The sequence below is a fragment of the Bison bison genome, unplaced genomic scaffold (genome assembly GCF_000754665.1).
Source record: "Bison bison bison isolate TAMUID 2011002044 unplaced genomic scaffold, Bison_UMD1.0 scf7180017864312, whole genome shotgun sequence".
NCBI classification, from domain to species: domain Eukaryota; kingdom Metazoa; phylum Chordata; class Mammalia; order Artiodactyla; family Bovidae; genus Bison; species Bison bison.
This window is the reverse complement of record NW_011494884.1, coordinates 2,503,816-2,512,669: the sequence shown is the minus strand read 5'-3', so window position 1 is coordinate 2,512,669 and position 8,854 is coordinate 2,503,816.

Below are 8,854 nucleotides of genomic sequence, written 5' to 3'. Positions count from 1 at the left end.
AACTCAAAAGCCTCTTGATGAAAGTGAAAGTGGAGAGTGAAAAAGTTGGCTTAAAGCTCAACATTCAGAAAACGAAGATCATGGCATCCGGTCCCATCACTTCATGGGAAATAGATGGGGAAACAGTGGAAACAGTGTCAGACTTTATTTTTCTGGGCTCCAAAATCACTGCAGATGGTGACTGCAGCCATGAAATTAAAAGACGGTTACTTCTTGGAAGGAAAGTTATGACCAACCTAGATAGCATATTCAAAAGCAGAGATATTACTTTGCCAACAAAGGTCCGTCTAGTCCAGGCTAAGGTTTTTCCTGTGGTCATATATGGATGTGAGAGTTGGACTGTGAAGAAGGCTGAATGCCGAAGAATTGATGCTTTTGAACTGTGGTGTTGGAGAAGACTCTTGAGAGTCCCTTGGACTGCAAGGAGATCCAACCAGTCCATTCTGAAGGAGATCAGCCCTGGGATTTCTTTGGAAGGAATGATGCTAAAGCTGAAACTCCAGTACTTTGGCCACCTCATGCGAAGAATTGACTCATTGGAAAAGACTGATGCTGGGAGGGATTGGGGGCAAGAGGAGAAGGGGACGACAGAGGATGAGATGGCTGAATGGCATCACTGACTCAATGGACGTGAGTTTGAGTGAACTCCAGGAGTTGGTGATGGACAGGGAGGCCTGGCCTGCTCCCTTCATGGGGTCGCAAAGAGTCTGACACGACTGAGCGACTGATCTGATCTGATCTGATCTCCGGGGTGCTTCCGAGACAGCCTTCTGGCAGATGAGGTGGGCCCGCTCAGGTCATCGCCCCGGATCAGGGACGCTGCAGGCCGACAGAGCTCTCCTGGCAGGTGCCAAGCAGACGGCTGCCACTAGGGATGCACAGGAAATGCGTCAGTGCAACCAGGGGCAGGACAAACTACAACTCCTAGAAGCCTCCGCGGCCGTTCCTCCTGTGCCTGCGTTTCTGACAGACGACCACCCGAACTGGGCACGGCAGCCAAGAGGCGCTGGCCAGTGAAGCAGTGACCTTGGGCGGAGGTACGCGGGCTTTCAAGAATACAGAGTATTAAAACAGTTGACATCAGTAGCACAAAGGCGGGAGGGGTCTAATTTGAGTTAAAAGTGTTCTAAGGTTCCTGCTTTTCTGAATGGTAAGAGTCCTAATTTATACTTTAATAACGAAGAGTCTTTCTGTTGTATAAGCTGCTACGGCTAAATCGCTTCAGTCGTGTCCAACTCTGTGCGACCTCATAGACAGCAGCCCACCAGGCTCTGCCATCCCTGGGATTCTCCAGGCAAGAACACTGGAGTAGGTTGCCATTTCCTTCTCCACTGCGTGAAAGTGAAAAGTGAAAGTGAAGTCGCTCAGTCGCGGCCGACTCGTAGGGACCCCATGGACTGCAGCCTACCAGGCTCCTCCATCCATGCGATTTTCTAGGCAAGAGTACTGGAGTGGCTTGCCATTGCCTTCTCCTGTATAAGAGAATTTTTTAAATTAATCTTTAATTGAAGGATAATTGCTTTACAGTATTGTGTTGGTGTTGATTACCAAACATCAACATGTGTCAGCCATAAGTTAACCCATGTTAACCCATGTTCCCTCCGAGTGAAATTTTTATGAAAATTAATTTTCCAGAAAATTGGGAGTGGCCATTTTTCCTTTGGGGATGGGGATGGGGAAATCTTTTAAATGTCTGTCTTAATGTAAAACAGCTGGATTCTCATATGTGCTTCTGGAAGTATATAAACAAATCTGGCTTCACATAGGTATGTCCTTGGAAAAGGACAGAATATTTTAATATACTTAGAGGATTGTGCATATTCTTCTCAGAAAAAGGTGAACAGGAATAGGTCAGTTGCAGTGTACCATTTGTGACCAGTTAGGTGAACTTTTTCTACTCTATTATATTAAAACTCATTGGTCTGGCTTGCTCTTTGAATAGATAATTTTATCAGGCATAACTTTGTAATATCATGCATTGGTCATTTGGAAACTATCCTTTCACTGTCTAATGCAGATCTTCCAAATGTTGATACTTTCATTGTACAGTATGAAAACTGGTGAATACTGGTGAAAGCTGGTCAATATCATCATTGACTTTAAGTGTTGGGAATCTGTGAAGTTCACAGTGGCAGATAAAAGATTTCCAAAATTCTGTTTTCATTTGAACACTCTAGTTTTATGTTGGCAAAAAATGTTGTTCCTCGTTTCCTTTGAATGACAACTCACTTGGTTGATTGTTGAGATGTCTGCCATATCCCCACGTCTTCTTTCAATTCTTCTTTCATGCAGAGTTTAGCTCCCAACTCAAATAATCACACTAGTGCTTTTGGGGGAGACAACTATGGAACTTCAGGATGCAGCACAGAATATTTGTTAAAAAGATACTAAACAGATATGGACTCAAGAGTTGAGATTTTTATAATAAAAAAGTATTTTTCACTGCTCCATCAAAGACATCCAGAAGTGAAATTGGTCCTTTTCTTTTTTTAACTGTGAGTGTAGTGATGAAGAATATGATGGCAACTAATAAACACACTTTGGTGCCACATCCTCGATGCACACTGAGTGCCCACAATTGTATGCCTATTTCTTTTGTACCATCGGCACAAGTTCAACACACTGGGTAAAATCTTAAGTTTGGAATGTCAGTGCTCACTATAAAATTCTCTCAACTTTTCTGTATGTTTGAAAATTTTCATAATAAAATATTGAAGGAAAATACTGTGGAAGAGAAACTTTTCAATAAATTGTGTACTAACAGTCAGATAGCTATACAAGAATAGAAAAAAAGATTGCTGCCACACGATATATTTAAAATAAATTCTAAATTCATTATTAAACATAGAAAGGAAGACTCTAGAAGTTTTACACTGAAGTGTAGAGTTAGCATCCTTTGCCCACTGGTTTGTTAACCGATCTGTTACCTACTAAGTTCTCATGTTGTGTTAGTTTTTTGTGCTGCTATAACAAATCACTACAAACTTGGTGGCTTAAAACCACACACATTTATTATCTTACACTTCTGAAGGTCAGAGGTCTAACAGAGGTCTTCCTGGGCTAAATCGAGGTGTTGGCAGTAAGATAGGCTGGAACCTGAGACTCTTCACTGCAATGCTGCAATGCTTGCCCTTGGACATACCTCTGCTCAAGCAACAAGCTACAAAAAAAGTATACAAGATTAAAAATAACTACATGCATGTGCAGTTGTGGCAAATTCTGGACAAAAGATACAGAGAGAGACCAATGCCACTTTTAAAGAGCCAAGAGCAAAAGCAGGGTACTACACATGCCCCCTGTACACAGCACCACCTAAGCAAAACACCTAAGCTGCTCCTGGAGCTAGCTATTTGTGAATGTAAAGAATAAGGGACATAATATGGCCACAGAAAGTTGCAGGTTTGTGAAAAAGGAACATTGAGAAAAGAATTTTGTATGTGGTTAGAGCTTTCTAAAGTTGGATTAAATTTAATTAGGTAAATGAATTTTATTAAGCATAGGTTTATTCAAGACTGTAATTGGTTTCTCTCTCTCATAAAAGAACAAGTTTTCCTGAAATGCTGCTCTAGATAACAGGTCATGATTTCTTGTACATTTAAGTGATCTACATTTATTTTTGATTTATCAGAAGGAAAGCTGTATGGTGAAGCCTGTAAATTATGATATGGTCTGAAAGGTTATACATGAAAAGATGAAAATCTGGCAGTTTTTCTAAGTCGGGTGACAGAGGCATTCAGGAAGGGCACCAATACAGCCCTGAAGTCTGCAGAAAGGAGGACACTAGTGGCCATGAATTTTACCACCAAGGCAAATCCTGATACCTGGAGAAAATTACAAAAGCTTGAGGCTGGATCACAAACCCAGTTGTCAACCTTGGTAGAGGAAGCTTTCAAGGTCTATAACAACCAAGACTTAGTGGAGGAAGCCAATAAGGATAAGAGGCTAATAAATAAAACCCAGCTTTTGGCTGCTGATCCACCCACCACCTCAGGAATAACCTGCAGAGCCAAGAAGGCTGTACAGACCACCAAGAAGTTACCTGGGCATGAACCAGTAGGCCTTTTGTTGGAAAGTAGGTTGCTGGCCAGGGGATACCCTGAGCACTCTCTTGTGGGACACCTGAGGGGCAACCCTCAACCAGCCCCAGTTCCTTGCAAATCTCTTTGCAAATGAGAGATTGCTGCACACCAGCTGATGAGACCTGATCACCTGCCTGGCTCCAGATCCCATTCAATCCATTCTCATCACTCCAGCAGAACTTCGGGTCACCCTTGATGTGGCAGGCAGGGAACTAAATTTCCTATAGACACTGGAGCCATCTGCCCTGTTCTGCCTTGGCCGGCTGGCCCCCTCTCCACCCATGACTGTACTGTGATGGGAGTTGACAGTAAAAGGTATGGCGATTTATGTCTCCCCTTGTCTGTGGAATTTGCTCCATTATTACTATTCATTCCTTTTTGTATATGCCACAATGCTCTGTCCCCCTTCTCAGGAGAGATTAACATAATAACCTCAGATATGCAAACGATACCACTCAAATGGCAGAAAGTGACGAGGAACTAAAGAGTTTCTTGATGAGGATGAAAGAGGAGAGTGAAAAAACTGGCATTAAACTCAACATTCAAAGAATTAAGACCATGGCAACCAGTCCCATCACTTCATGGCAAATACAAGGGGAAAACGTGGAAGCAGTGACAGATTTTCTTTCCTTGGACTCCAAAATCACTGTGGACGGTAACTGCAGCCATGAAATTAAAAGACACATGCTCTTTGGAAGGAAAACTATGACAAACCTAGACGGCCAATTAAAAAGCAGAGACATCACTTTGCTGACAAAGGTCTGTATAGTCAAAGCTATGGTTTTTCTAGTAGTCATGTACCAGATGTGATAGTTGGACAATAAAGAAGGATGAGCACTGAAGAATTGATGCTTTCAACTTGTGGTGCTGGAGAAGACTCTTGAGAGGCTGCTGGACTCCAAGGAGATCAAACCAATCAATCCTAAAGGAAATCAGTCCTGAATATTCATTGGAAGGACTGTTACTGAAGCTGAAGCTCCAATACTTTGGCTACCTGATCCAAAGAGCCAACTCAGTGGAAAAGACCCTATTGCTGGGAAAGATTGAGGGCAGGAGGAGAAGGGGGCAACAGAGGATGAGATGATTGGATGGCATCAGACTCAATGGACATGAGTTTGAGCAAACTCCAGAAGATTGTAGAGGACAGGGGAGTCAGGCATGCTGCAGTCCATGGGGTCTCGAAGTTGGGTATGACTTAGCAACTGAACAACAATGACAAAAAGCATATTCTTAAGACAGGGTCAAGTCCAAGGAAGTAAAAAATCTAAACAGAGAATACATCTGTTAGTAGCCCCAGATCACCCACCTACAGATCATCAAAATATTCCCCAAGACATCCACTAAGAAATTAGAGAACAAATAAATCCTGCAGTTTGGGATACCTCAGTGCCAGGAAGGGAAAATGTGTTCCCCAAATAAAATTAAGATTAAGGCCTGGGGGAAAATACCCCTGGAAGAGACAGTCTCCTTTGAAGCCTGAGGCCCTGAAGGGAACCCAACCACTGCTCAGCAAATTTCTAAAACACAGACCCATTAGGCCTTGCCAATCCCCTTGTAGCATCCCAATCCTCCCTGTTCAGAATCCTAACAGGGAGTATCCGTTGGTATAAGACTTATGAGCAATGAACGAGGCAGTCATCCCTATTCACCCACTGGTGTCAAACCCAAACACCCTCCTCACACAAGTGCCAGGGAGCACTATTTGTTTTGAACCTCAAAGATGCATTTTTCTGTATTCCCCTGCATCCAGACTCTCAATACCTTTTGCATTTGAATGGAGGGACCTTGACACCTGCAACTCCAATACTTTGGCTGCCTGATGCAAAGAAATGACTCATTTGAAAAGACCCTGATGCTGGGAAAGATTGAAGGTGAGAGGAGAAGGGGACAACAGAGGATGAGATGGTTGGATGGCATCACCAACTGGATGGACAGGAGTTGGTGATGGACAGGGAAGCCTGGCGTGCTGCAGTCTATGGGGGTTGCAGAGTCAGACATGACTGAGTGACTGAACTGACACCCTGTAGATTACCCAATACACATGGACAGTCCTGCAGGGTATTCAGGATAGCCCCCATTGTTTTGGAAATGTGTTAACAAGGGAGCTGAGGGAACTGAGCCTGGAGAAGGGAACTTTGCTACAATATGTTGATGATTTATTGATAAGTCTCTCAAACCAAGGTTCAGATCTCACAGCAATGGTTTGAATATTTAGAAATTTTTCCCCAGGGGCACAAGCCCTGTGCAGCAATTAGCACATTACCATCTCCAGCCACAAAGAGGCAACTCTGAGGCTTTCTTGGGATGGCTAGGTTTTATTGTATCTGGAATCCAAATTATGGCCTTATAGCAGAACCCCTATGTGAGGCTCTAAGGGGAGAAGAAAGGGAGCCCTTTCAATGGAATAGGGAACACCAACAGGCCTCTGAAATTCCTGAGACTGAGTTGAGTAGAATACCAGCATTGGAACTTCCAAATTTGGCCAAGCTCTTTACCCTGTATGTTCACCAGAGGTCAAAGGTAGCACTAGGAGTCTTGACCCAAAACCTGGGACCGAGTTAGAGACCAGTGGCTTACTTTTCAAAATAATTGGACCCAGTGGCCCTGGGATGGCCAAGCAGCCTGCAGGCAGTAGCAAACAGAGCCCTGTTGGTAATGATGCTTCCAAGCTCACCCTGGGACAACACTTCAATGTATTAACCCTTCACTGACAGCTTATGGTGAACGATGTCGGATTCGTGATCTCCAAAGATGATTTAGCTTCAGGATCAAGGACCAGGCTGATCACTCAGAGTTTTTGTGTGGTAGAAGTTTTATTACAGTGAAAAAGGACAGAGAAAGCTTTGAACATACACATCAAAAGGGGGATGGAGAGTGCCCCACTTGCTAGTCTTATCAAGGACTTATACACTTTTACCAGACTCATTCCCATAACATACATTTTAAATTAACAAGATTAAGCAGAAGGTTCTTGTTAAGAAAGAGAAACATGTCCTTGAACAAGATACATTGTTGTTATATAATCATTAGTACAGAGCTTAAGGAAGAACATATCCTTGAGCAAGATGAGTTGTTTTGTTGTGTAATCATTAGCTCTGGGCTTAAAGAAATTTCGTCTTAAAAACTGTTGTCATAAAACCCCAGTTCAAGAAAAAAACATCTTACATGACTAAGACAACGCGATGCAGAAAACAACGTTTGTTCCTTTCTCCTCCTCGAGAGCCCCAGACCCCTTTCTCCACCTCAAGGGCCCTGGACTTCTTCCTTCTTGAGGGTCCTGGACACCTTATCAACCTACCTAAGAATCAGCTCTCTCATCATCTGGTACAATCTGTGCTGGAGATCAAAGGACATCACTGGCTAACTGGAGGAAGGTTAACAAAATACTACCTTACAGGTGTGCTGAACCCTGAACCCAGCAACTCTGCCCATTGGTTGAGAGTGCAGGCTTAGTGTATCAACGTATAGAGACCATAGAACAAACTAACTCCAGCAGCTCTGATCTTCTAGATGAGCCTCTTGACAGCTCTGAGGTCAAGTGGTTTACTGATGAGAGCAGTAAAACTAGATATGGGAACCCAAAAGGAAGGGTATTTCATAGTTAGTCTAGATGAATTCATAGAAGCCAAGGTCCTGCCAGCCCAGACATCAGCCCAGAAGGCTAAACAAACTGTATTAATGACTGTTTTGCAATTAGGGAAGAATAAGAAATTAAATATTTTTGCTGACTCTAAATATGGATTCCATGTGCTACATGCTCATGCTGCCATTTGGAAGAAAGAGGAATGTTAACCACTAGAAATTCTGCCATGAAACATAGAGGTTAGATTCTGGCTCTTCTAGAAGCAGCGCAGCTTCTGACCCAGGTAGCATGCACTGTAGGGGCCATCAGAGGGATGGATCTTTTGTGAGCCAAGGGAAGAGCAAAGCTGATCAAATCACAAAACAGGCAGCTGAACAAGGTATGGCTCTAGTGACTGGTCCCCCTGAACTTTCTATTCTAGCCTTCCCAGTGTTCCCTATCAGTCAGTTCAGTTGCTCAGTCATGTCCGACTCTTTGTCACCCCATGGACTGCAGCACACCAGGCTTCCCTGTCCATCACCATTTCCCAGAGCTTGCTCAAACTCATGTCCATTGAGTTGGTGATGCCAGCCATCTCATCCTCTGTCGTCTCCTTCTCCTCTTGCCTTCAACCTTTTCCAATGAGTCAGTTCTTCCCATCAGGTAGCCAAAGTATTGGAGCTTCAGCTTCAGCATCAGTCCTTCCACTGAATATTCAGGACTGATTTCCTTTAGGATGGACTGGTTGGATCTCCTTGCAGTCCAAGGGACTGAGAGTCTTCTCCAACACCACAGTTCAAAAGTATCAGTTCTTTGGGCCTCAGCTTTCTTCAGTGTTCCCCATCAGTTCAGTTCAGTGGCTCAGTTGTGTCTGACTTTGTGACCCCATGGACTGCAGCACACCAGTCCTCTCTGTCCATCATCAATTCCTGGACTTTACCAAGACTCATGTCCATTGACTTGGTGATGCCATCCAACCATCTCATCCTCTGTCATCTCTTCTCCTCCGGCCCTCAATCTTCCCAGCATCAGGGTCTTTTCAAATGAATCAGCTCTTTGCATCAGGTGGCCAAAGTATTGGAGTTTCAGCTTCAACATCAGTCCTTCCAATGAATACCCAGGACTGATCTCATTTAGGATGGACTAGTTGGAGCTCCTTGCAGTCCAAGGGACTCTCAAGAGTCTTCTCCAACACCACAGTTCAAAAGCATCA